The following is a 10,900-nucleotide window of genomic DNA, read 5'->3' as shown; positions in this document are numbered from 1 at the left end:
GTTGTATCGGCAAGGGTTCGTGCTTTTTAATTTCCCGCCAACCATCACCCATCGAGCGGAAACATGTGACCACAAAAATTTTCCGACGAATGTCATCGTGTACGTGTCCGTGTACGATGGGGGGAGGGAGGTCAACCAGTCTGTACAACCAACCTCTTCTATTTTTCATTGATCTGAAGCCATAGACTATTAATAGTGCGAAAGACAGAGTGCGCCGGCGGATGACGGTGGAGTGTGTGTGGGGCGGATGGAGCAACCTTGTGCAACGTGATAAACGCTACCAGTAAAAGTGGCACAGATCCTCAAGTGAAAGTTCAAGATTCATGAGTGATGCAGCAAAAAGGACATACAAAATGCCACGGTGATGGCGCTGCAATTGATGTGCCACAAGTCTTCTTCTCCGGATATGCGTAGGTTGGGATGTTGCACACGCATGGTAAGTTCATATCGAATGCAAATTTGGGTCATTAACGTGAATTTTATGTGCATAATTCATTGGGCGGCTGAGAATAGAATTGATTGGTTCGAGTTCTGCCAAAAAATATGTCAGGTCATCATTTGTTATGAATTGGCTTTCATTGGCTTGGCTCCTTTTTATTCCGATTCTCTTCTAAGCTCTAGTGCCAAACCAGCAGCAAACGAACATGCAAAGTCTAGCTTCAAAATCCCATCGCATTACACCATGAGCATTGACCTGCATTATTGGACCACATGAATGACATTCGTCCCATTCATGCCAAGTTCCACGGTATGTAATTGCATTTTTCCCATTGGTTTCTCTTCCGGCTTCGCATCTGTAGGAGAAGTGGCTCGTACGAAAAACCAATAGGAAAAAAATGGTTTCCCGTCCCGGAGCAGGTATTGATTGGCATGTTTCACAAATGAAACACAGCATTCAGTGTTTCTGCCTTTTTTTTTTTTTTCATAAATACGTTTATTTCTTAAGGCAGTTTACATAAGTTTTTCTTCGCCGTAGCATCACTTTTACATAATATTCTTATCCTAATTTAATTCTAACATAGTCACAACGTTTTGCATTTATTAAAACATATTCTCTTATTACTTAAATATCATCTTAGGTAACTCGTCATTAATTATGAAATCTACTCGGAAATATTATTTGAACCAAACGATTAACTTCTATAAATTATAAAATAAGCTGTTATTTTCAGACATTTTGTTAATAATTTCATAAACTGTTTCGAGTTTGTTTGTATCATTACATTATTTTTATTCTAATTTAGCTATTGGTTGAACTCATGGACGCAGCTGGGATCAGAACTAAGTCTTGAAAGGGGCCTTTATTAAATTGAAACTCCAGTTTTCTTTATGAAATGATAAATAAGTTTCATGTATGAAAGGTCACGACAAGCAAGAATGTCTCGAACTGGGATATTGGATAGTCTACCTTGGGTACGCAAAGAATTTATTAGTTGAGATCTGACATCACGATACTCCACGCATGTCCAAACGACATGATCAATATCTCGATAACCTTCGCCACAAGCACAATGATTAGTCTCGGAGAGCCCAATTCGAAGGAGATGTGCATCTAACGTGTAGTGATTGGACATGAGTCTGGACATCACACGAATGAAATCTCTACTCACATCCAGTCCCCTGAACCATGCCTTTGTCGATATTTTCGGAATAATTGAGTGCATCCACCGACCCAGATCATCTTTATCCCAAGAAGCTTGCCAGCTGGCAAGTGTTCTTTGGCGAGACGAGCTATAGAATTCGTTGAAAGCAATTGGTCTCTCATAAATTTCACCCTCAATAGCACCACGTTTGGCTAAAATATCGGCTCTTTCATTGCCAGGAATGGAGCAATGAGCCGGGACCCAGACTATAGTGATTAGATAATTATTGTTCAATATGTCGTTCAGGCACTGTTTTATTTTGCCCAGGAAAAACGGTTCAGTCTTGCCAGTCATGTTTGAGCGAATGGCTTCAATTGCACTCAGACTATCTGTGAAGAGGAAATAATGGTTTGGAGATAATGTGACGATTACACTCAAACTATAATGAACTGCTGCTAACTCTGCTATATAAACAGATGCAGGTTCTTGAAGCCTAAATGAGGCCGAAACATTATTGTTGAACATACCAAACCCTGTCGCTTCTTCAATTCGCGATCCGTCCGTGTAAAACATTTTCTCAGAGTCAATATGCCTGAACTTACTTGAAAATATTTTTGGGATTTCCGTCGAACGTAGATGATCCGGGATTCCACGCACTTCGCGCTGCATGGATGTATCGAAAAATAAAGTTGAGTCAGGGACATTTAGGAGGCTGACACGGATAGAAATATATCTTGAAGGGTTGATTTCCTGTGACATATGGTTAAAATATACTGTCATGAATTTTGTTTGAGATCGAAGCTCGACTAGTCGTTCGAAATTATTAATTACCATGGGATTCAGCACCTCACATCTTATTAGCAGGCGTGATGAAAGCTCCCAAAATCGATCTTTTAATGGAAGAACTCCCGCCAGAACTTCAAGACTCATTGTATGTGTCGAATGCATGCACCCTAAAGCAATTCGCAAACAACGATACTGAATTCGCTCCAGTTTGATAATATGAGAGTTTGCAGCGGAACGAAAGCAAACGCATCCATATTCCATCACTGAAAGTATCGTTGTCTGATACAATTTTATTAGATCTTCCGGATGAGCACCCCACCAAGATCCTGTTATTGTTCGAAGAAAATTTACTCTTTGTTGGCATTTTGTTATCAGAAACCTAATGTGTCCTCCCCACGTGCATTTGGAATCGAACCACACCCCGAGGTATTTAAAAGTTAAAACCTGTTGGATCATTCTTCCCATCATATGGAGCTGAAGCTGCGCGGGATCATGCTTTCTTGAAAAGACGACTAACTCTGTTTTCTCCGCAGAGAATTCGATACCAAGATGAACAGCCCAATCGGACAAGTTATCTAAGGTATCTTGCAATGGTTTATGCAGATCAATAGCTTTGGGTCCAGTAACTGAAACCACGCCATCATCTGCCAATTGTCTTAGTGTACATGGGGTTACTAGACAGCTGTCAATGTCATTTACGTAAAAATTATAGAGGAGCGGACTGAGGCATGAGCCTTGCGGGAGACCCATGTAACTATTTCTGAGTGTTGCCAAATCGCCATGTGAAAAATGCATGTGTTTCTCTGACAAAAGGTTGTGCAAATAATTATTTATAACCGCTGGGAGTCCATTTTGGTGAAGCTTGTCTGAAAGAACATCAATGGAAACTGAATCAAATGCTCCTTTAATGTCTAAAAATACAGATGCCATTTGTTGCTTTTGAGCGAAGGCAATTTGGATGTCAGACGAAAGTAATGCAAGGCAATCATTCGTCCCTTTATTTCTACGGAAGCCAAACTGAGTATCTGACAACAAACCGTTCGTCTCGACCCAAGTGTCGAGACGTCGTAGAATAATTTTTTCGAACAATTTTCTGATGCAGGACAACATCGCAATGGGTCTATATGAGTTGTGATTGGAAGCTGGTTTCCCCGGTTTTTGAATGGCGATAACTTTCACTTGTCTCCAGTCAGGTGGAACAATATTTTGCTCAAGAAACTTGTTGAACAATTCCAACAAACGTCTTTTTGCGAGGTTGGGCAGATTCTTCACCAAGTTGAATTTAATTCTGTCCAACCCTGGAGCGTTATTGTTACAAGACAAGAGTGCTATAGAAAATTCCATCATTGAAAATGGGTTATTAATAAAACCATTATTTGGAGGAGATTCCCGTATAATGCTCTGCGTAGGAACAGAATCTGGGCAAACTTTCCTAGCAAAGTCAAATATCCATCGGTTCGAGTATTCATCACTCTCATTGCCCACGTTACGATTCCTCATTCGTCTGGCCGTGTTCCAAAGAGTGCTCATTGAGGTTTCTCTTGACAAACCTTCGACAAAATGTCTCCAATAGCTACATTTTTTGGCTCGAAGTATGCTCTTGTACTTGGTTTCTAAAACCATAAGTTTTTCAAAATTCTGAGGAGTTCCTCCTCCCCGTTTTAGAAACGTCTTGCAAGCATTTTGTTTTGCGAGTTTAGCCTCTGAGCACTCTTTGTCCCACCAGGGGTTGGGAGGCCTTCTGTTAGTCGTTGGCCCAGGAAAGCGTTTAGTTTGGGATTGTTCTGCTGCCTCCAGAATCGAACAAATGAGGAAGTCATATTCTTCAAGTGGAGGGAGCTCTTCCATTGAATTCAAAATACTAGAGATACTACTTTGGTATTTAATCCAGTCGATATTTTTTGTCAAATCATATGGAATACTAGCGGAAGTAGCAATGCAATTGCTACTGCTAATTGAGATGATGATTGGTAAATGATCGCTACCGTGTAAATCAGGCAGTATTTTCCAGGTGCAATCTAGTCGAATTGATGTTGAGCAAAGAGATAGATCTAATGCACTTGGGCGTGCAGGAGGTCTTGGGATCCGTGTCATGCTACCCATATTTAATACCGTCATGCTAAAATTGTCACAAATGTTTTGTATTAAAGATGATCTGCTATCATTGTAAACGGAACCCCACATAATACCGTGCGAATTTAAATCCCCCAGAATCAATCGTGGTGCAGGAAGGGCTTCAACCATTTCATTAAGCTGTTGCTGTCCAACTTGTGCTTTTGGAGGAATATAAACCGAAGCTATGCAAATATCTTTGCCTTTAATGTTTATTTGGCAAGCAACAACTTCTATACTAGAAGTTGAAGGGATGTTTAATCTATAAAAGGAATAGCATTTCTTAATTCCCAAAAGCACTCCACCATACGGAGAGTCTCTATCGAGACGTATAATGTTAAAATCATTAAAATTTAAAGCTATGTTTGAAGTAAGCCATGTTTCGCATAAAGCAAATACATCACATTTTTGACTATGCAATAATATTTTAAATGAATCAAGTTTTGGCATGATGCTTCGACAATTCCACTGCAGGACAGTGATTGTATCATTTGCGACGGGTGATAAATTATCCATCAAAAGATACAAAACCTGAGACAATTGGCCATTGAGCTGATAACTGCTTCAAAAAGGTTCTAGCTATTGGAAGGAATGCCATTATGAGGGTCTTTAAGGGTTCAGATATATTGAATGCTGAGAAAATCCATTCAACAATTTCCGAAAACTTCAGTAATCCTGTTGGTGGCTGTGAAATGGAGCCCACTGGATTATTATCTTTTTCTGTACTAGATCCTGGATTGGTTTGTGAATTTGACAAACCAGGAGGCACAGTCTTTGGTTTTGACTTTTTTTGTTTAACACGGGGATCTTTTTTTGAAGATGAAATTTTAGGTGTCTTTTTTGGTAATTTGGAGGAAGACTTCTTTCTCTTAACTGACCCTTGGGTAGTGATAAACGAATTACCTTCACTATTTTCGTCAGAGTCAGAGTCCTCTGGTTCCTCTAGATTTGAAAACCCGTTTTCGGTTTCCAAAGGAGGGACATCAATGACCGTTTTAAGCATTTCTGCATATGTGCGCTTAGACCGTGCTTTTAAAGAAAGCTTAATTTTGTCTTTGTGCACTTTAAATGCAGTGCATACTGAAATATCATCATGAGGACTATTCCCACAATAAATACATTTTTCAATTTCCTTGTTGCAATCATTATCTTTATGAGGCCCTTCACACTTAATACATTTTGGTTTATTACTACAGTAAGTAGCTGTGTGGCCGAATTTTTTGCAGTTCGTACAATTCATTACATTTGGAACAAAAAGCCGAACAGGGAGGCGAATTTTATCGACATAGACATGGGACGGCAACGCAGACCCGGCAAATGTCACTCGAAACGAGTCTGATGGGCGATAACGGTGTTTCTGCCTTGGCTATTTGAAATTTTGCAGGACGAGATGCCAATGTCAATCTTTTTGCAATCTAATTTATTTATTTATTGGTGGCAGCCCATAGAAAGCAACTTCCGACGCATTGGAAATTGAAGCAAATCGGCGAAATCATTTCTCTGCGGTTATGGCATTTCGTGCAACAAAAGCTTGATAAACGGTATGTAGCTTTATGTATGCAAAAGATGATTGACTGAAATCTGCATTTGTCGGTTCTTTCCTTGTGCCAGCGACCTTGGCCGCCCCACACACGAACGATAGCCCCAAGAAGAGCGCGGATACTGATGGGGAGCAGATGTCGTCTTGAATTGGTTTATGTCTTTTGTATGCGGCAACCGTATGGGTTCTGTCTTCGGTATTATTTCAGTTAGTTGAATAAAGAAATAAAATTGATTGCAATATTATGCTTCGACGAACAAAATCATATCTTTTAACATACATGGCTTTGGGCGTGGGCGAAGAGAAGAGTTTTCGAACTAAAAAAGGACATACTGTTTTAGGAGACGGGCATTGTCTTTCACGCAGCCAACCGGTGTTCGAATCCCAAACTAACACGAAGGGTCAGGAACAGATTTTCCAGATGAACCGCCACGCGACAGTATCATTAAGGCTGTCATGCTTCACTTTCCATGACAGCCTTGTGATTGCTTTCATCACGACAACAAGAGACAGTAATGCACATCCAACGTTGCCGTCATTCACTACGTTCGACAGTTCATTCCATCTCAAGACATTTTCTCGTGCTCCACGACAACCGAAGAAGCATGAAGTTTTCGCTAATGCGACAGTAAACTTCGGGAAACAGTCACTGCGTTGTTACTGTCGAGAGCAAAATATTACTCTCCCTTGATCAGGGGTGGCATTATGTATCTCGATTCGACAAACAATTTATCGAATCGACCATGTTTCCTATTACTGGTTCTTGATTCGAACTCGATCATCGAGTCTCGTTCGAATTTACTCGAAGAAGTATTATGTCGTTTCCGTTTGAGAAAACTGAAACTGATCCAGGGTAGTTTCATCAAACAAACACTTTTCACAAAACTGTATTGGGTTCGCACTTAGCAACGGGTGTTTGAGCAAATCTGATATAAAAATCAGGTTCGAAACTGACTCGATTTTCAGTTCAACAACGTTGAAACTCAGCCATCTGACACCGGTATGTTAGCACCAGTAATTTGAAAGTACGCCGATTACGTTGAGCCCCTCGCGTTCCGGGCCCCAAACACTGCGATGTTTTGATACTCATCGCGATTCTCAAATTGTGAAAATTAGTTCCACTTGATGTCCCAAAACACTATCTGCTGTATTTTGGGTAAACCGACTAGTTATTGCGAGAGAATCGACCCAAAAATTTCTAATTTTCGTGCAATAAATAAGGTAAACCATAAAACGGTTACATTACTGATTGTTTGTTTACGCTGCAATCAGCTGATTTCGAAGTTCGGATTTCGATTCTGTAAAATGTAAATGTAAATTCATTCTGTACAATTCCAAAACCTATTTTAATCCACCTAGTGGTGTAATGATGCCTTTCTCATATTACTCATTACATCATAAATATAACCGTAAGGTTCTCAAAAACAACTGTTTATTGAATAGAAATAGGAAAATTGCTCGGACCTAATCTCACAAACTCTATAAATCCAGTTTACCCTGTAGTTCCCGAACCGAAAGTAGTATCCACAACAAATTAAGGAATTCCGTATGAAACTGCAAGACTTTTCTTTTTTCAGTTTTTAATCACTATTTCCAATTCTTCCGAAACCGGATTCAGATAAACGGAATAGCCGAAGTTGGTTCGCTTGCTACCAACAAATATGACCTACAAATTGGAACAGTTTTGAAGGTAGTTAAACCTATACTTACTATCTCATACTTTATTTCGATTAAACAAATTAAACGAAATCTAGCAAACGAAACGAACCTGTCTTTCTGTTACTTCTGCATATGTAAGTCAAGCTAAACAGCGTGAATCAGCAGCATAAAACATGTAAGAAGATTATTATTATTATTATTATTATTATTATTATTATTCTTATTATTATTATTATTATTATTATTATTATTATTTGTTATTATTATTGTTCGTTTTGCGTTTTCTTCTTCTTTCGGTGTTGTACATATTGTCACTCTACATGGCGATTTGAAAACGTTGACACTCATCGCCCTGTAACTGCGGAACCGGAAGTCGGTCCCAGATGAAATTTCACAGTAGCTTTAAAGACAGTATGAACTTTATTTCAAATCAAGATTCGGTGCTATCGGAACAGGAAAAGAGGGAACTAGTAGTGTTCTGGAAACTAGAAGAATGTATCAGACAGTTTTATGGGACTGTTACCTGTTTTTAACCATCGTTCGTGGAAAAATAATAATCAAATTGGTAATTTTCCACTTATAACGCTTTAGTTCCGGAACCGGAAGTCGGATCCAGATAAAATGTTCTACAAATTTTTAGGATATTATAAATAGACCTTTCATTTGAATCTTAGTTTGCGAAAATCGGTTGAGTTGTTCCAGAGATAATTGAGTTGAAACTTTTTCTCAATTTTTCACATATTACCATATAACTCCGGAACCGGAAGTCACATTCAAACGAAATTCAATAGCAAGCTATGGGACCATAATACCTTTTATTTGAATCGTAGTTTGTGAAAATCGGTTCAGCCATCTCTGAAACAAGTGAGTGCATATTTTTTTCACTTTTTTGGTACATATCATCCTATATCTCCGGAACCGGAAGTTGAAATGAAATTCAATAGCAGGCTATGGGACTACAAGACCTTTCATTTGAATCTTTGCTAGTGAAAATCGGTTTAGCCATCTCTGAGAAAAGTGAGTGCATATTTTTGTTACATACACACACACATACACACACAGACATTTGCTCAGTTCGTTGAGCTGAGTCGAATGGTATATGACATTCGGCTCTACGGGCCTCGGATAAAAAGTCGATTTTCACAGTGATTGCATAGCCTTTCTATATGAGAAAAACAAAAAATTTGTTTTTTGACAATATCTGCCACAATTGACCTTAAAAACAGAATATGTTTTCAGATTTAGATTCTGCACGGTAATAGCTATTCAACAAGCCATAGATTGTTAAAATTCGTCCATTTTTAACGGAAATATCGATATTTTTGTGTAAGCGACTTTTCTTCCTATTCCAGCAGTAGAAGTTTTGAGCGCTGTCTGGCAACATAAAACATGATTTTTTATTATGTAACATACAATTGTTCCTGAGTACCAAAAAGACTGTGTACAGCAGCTTTTTTCATGACTTTTTGCCTCGGACCGATTTTAGCATGGTTTATTTTTGGCAACATAATCGTTCAAATATGACATGTAAACAATAATGTAAATATGACAAGATGATGGCAGCATTTTCACGTTGAAAGTAATTCCATAATTATATTTATTTCAACTACTTACAGCAATAAATGCTGGAAGAACATAACAGCCATATACCATTCGAATCAGCTCGTCGAGATCAACAAATGTGTGTGTGACAAATAATTTCACTAAATTTTTTACCTTTTTTTCGAAGATGACTCAACCGTTTTCACCAAACTCAGATTCATATGAAAAGTTTTATACATCCAAACAAGGTTCCAGAATTACGTTTGGATCCGACTTCTGATAGCAGAACCTCAGGATGACATATGAAACGAAATTAAAATGATGCAACTCATTTTTCTCGTAGACGGCTGAACCGATCTAAGATTCAAATGAAAAGTCTTAAGATCCTATAAAACATCTTGATTTTCAGTCAGATATAACTTCCGGTTTAGAAGATACAGGGTGATTAGTATAAAAAGGTCTATTGCACATGAATTAATCAGGTTTACCGGGTTGGCAGATTTGGATAGTGGATTACTAAATAGATTTATTTCAGTTTAAGCGGTATTCAGTTTTCGATTCGGGAGGTATCCAAAAATGTAATTCGCACTACAATTTCTCAAAGATGTCTACACACTCCTCAGGTGAATTTAACTGATTTCGGCTACACCGATTTTAGAACTCCGGCTCCAGTATCGATTCGTTTCTCAAAACTCAATCATTTTCTCAAAAAGGCGAAATCGAACTTAATTCAAGGACTTAAGGTCCCATACAAAATGATGAGGATGATGAGTTTTTAAAATTACATAGATATAGAAGATGTAAATTGTTTGGCGTATTAATTAATGGCCATACGAATCACTTTTGGTTATGGTAGTTCCTGAATACCGGCTCTGGGAGTACCGTAAATAATGGCGAAAATCTCCAAAGTGGAACTTACTTCAACATCTCATGGAATCGATTATCACACGCTTAGAATCAATAAAATTTGATCCGATTTACCGAAGAATATCTATACAAAAAAACACATGCGGATTGATAAAAAAAAAGGTATGATCTCACTGCTAGGTGGATTAACAACGTTTTTTATGCTCAGATCACAGTATGCTGTGCGTTTGGCTGTCAGCTCTCGTTTGTTTACTTGTTTGTGCGGTTGAAATTCTGCGTTCTCAAAATGTCGCGTATAGAAAAGGAAGTGACAATAATGGTTCACATGGCTAAGTAAGAAGGGTATTACTATGCGAAAATTGGCGAAACAGTTTGGAATTCATCATGCCAGTTTTAAAACAATCATTAATAAGTTTGGGGAACACTATTCTTTGGATGAGCTACCAGGAAGAGGCAGAAAACCCGGTTCTTCCAAACCGAAACTGGACCAGAAAGTGGTGCCTCTTATCATGAAGAACAAATCAATGTCAATGCGTGATTTGGCCAAAAAAACAGGAACGAGTGTCGGAATGATCCAGCGTATCAAGAAGCGAAATCACCTGAAGACCTACAAGAAAATCTCGAAACAAAGTGTAGAATAGAAGAAGCGAGTAGCAACAAGGGCCCGAAAATTGTATTCGCGTCTTTTGCAGTGTCCGGGTGCATGCGTTTTGATGGACGATGATACTTATGTAAAAAAGGACTGAAAACCCCTTCCAACTCCACAATACTTTACTGTCGTCGTTGGGGAGGATGTGAGCGATGCGGATAG

The 10,900-nt window shown here is 38.7% G+C and overlaps 1 protein-coding gene across 1 annotated transcript in view; it reads left to right on the top strand.

Moving 5' to 3' along the window:
• LOC131425861 (gamma-aminobutyric acid receptor subunit beta-like) overlaps window positions 1-10,900 on the top strand; it is a 69,187-nt gene continuing 58,287 nt past the window's right edge. The window contains exon 1 of the mRNA XM_058588107.1: window positions 1-436. The gene's annotated coding sequence lies outside the window, so the exon portion shown is untranslated. The remainder of the gene's footprint in view (window positions 437-10,900) is intronic.

The sequence above is a fragment of the Malaya genurostris genome, chromosome 1, assembly GCF_030247185.1.
Source record: "Malaya genurostris strain Urasoe2022 chromosome 1, Malgen_1.1, whole genome shotgun sequence".
Taxonomy (NCBI): Eukaryota; Metazoa; Arthropoda; class Insecta; order Diptera; family Culicidae; genus Malaya; species Malaya genurostris.
Note: the sequence above shows the minus strand (reverse complement) of the source record. Positions and strands in the feature narration are given on the sequence as shown.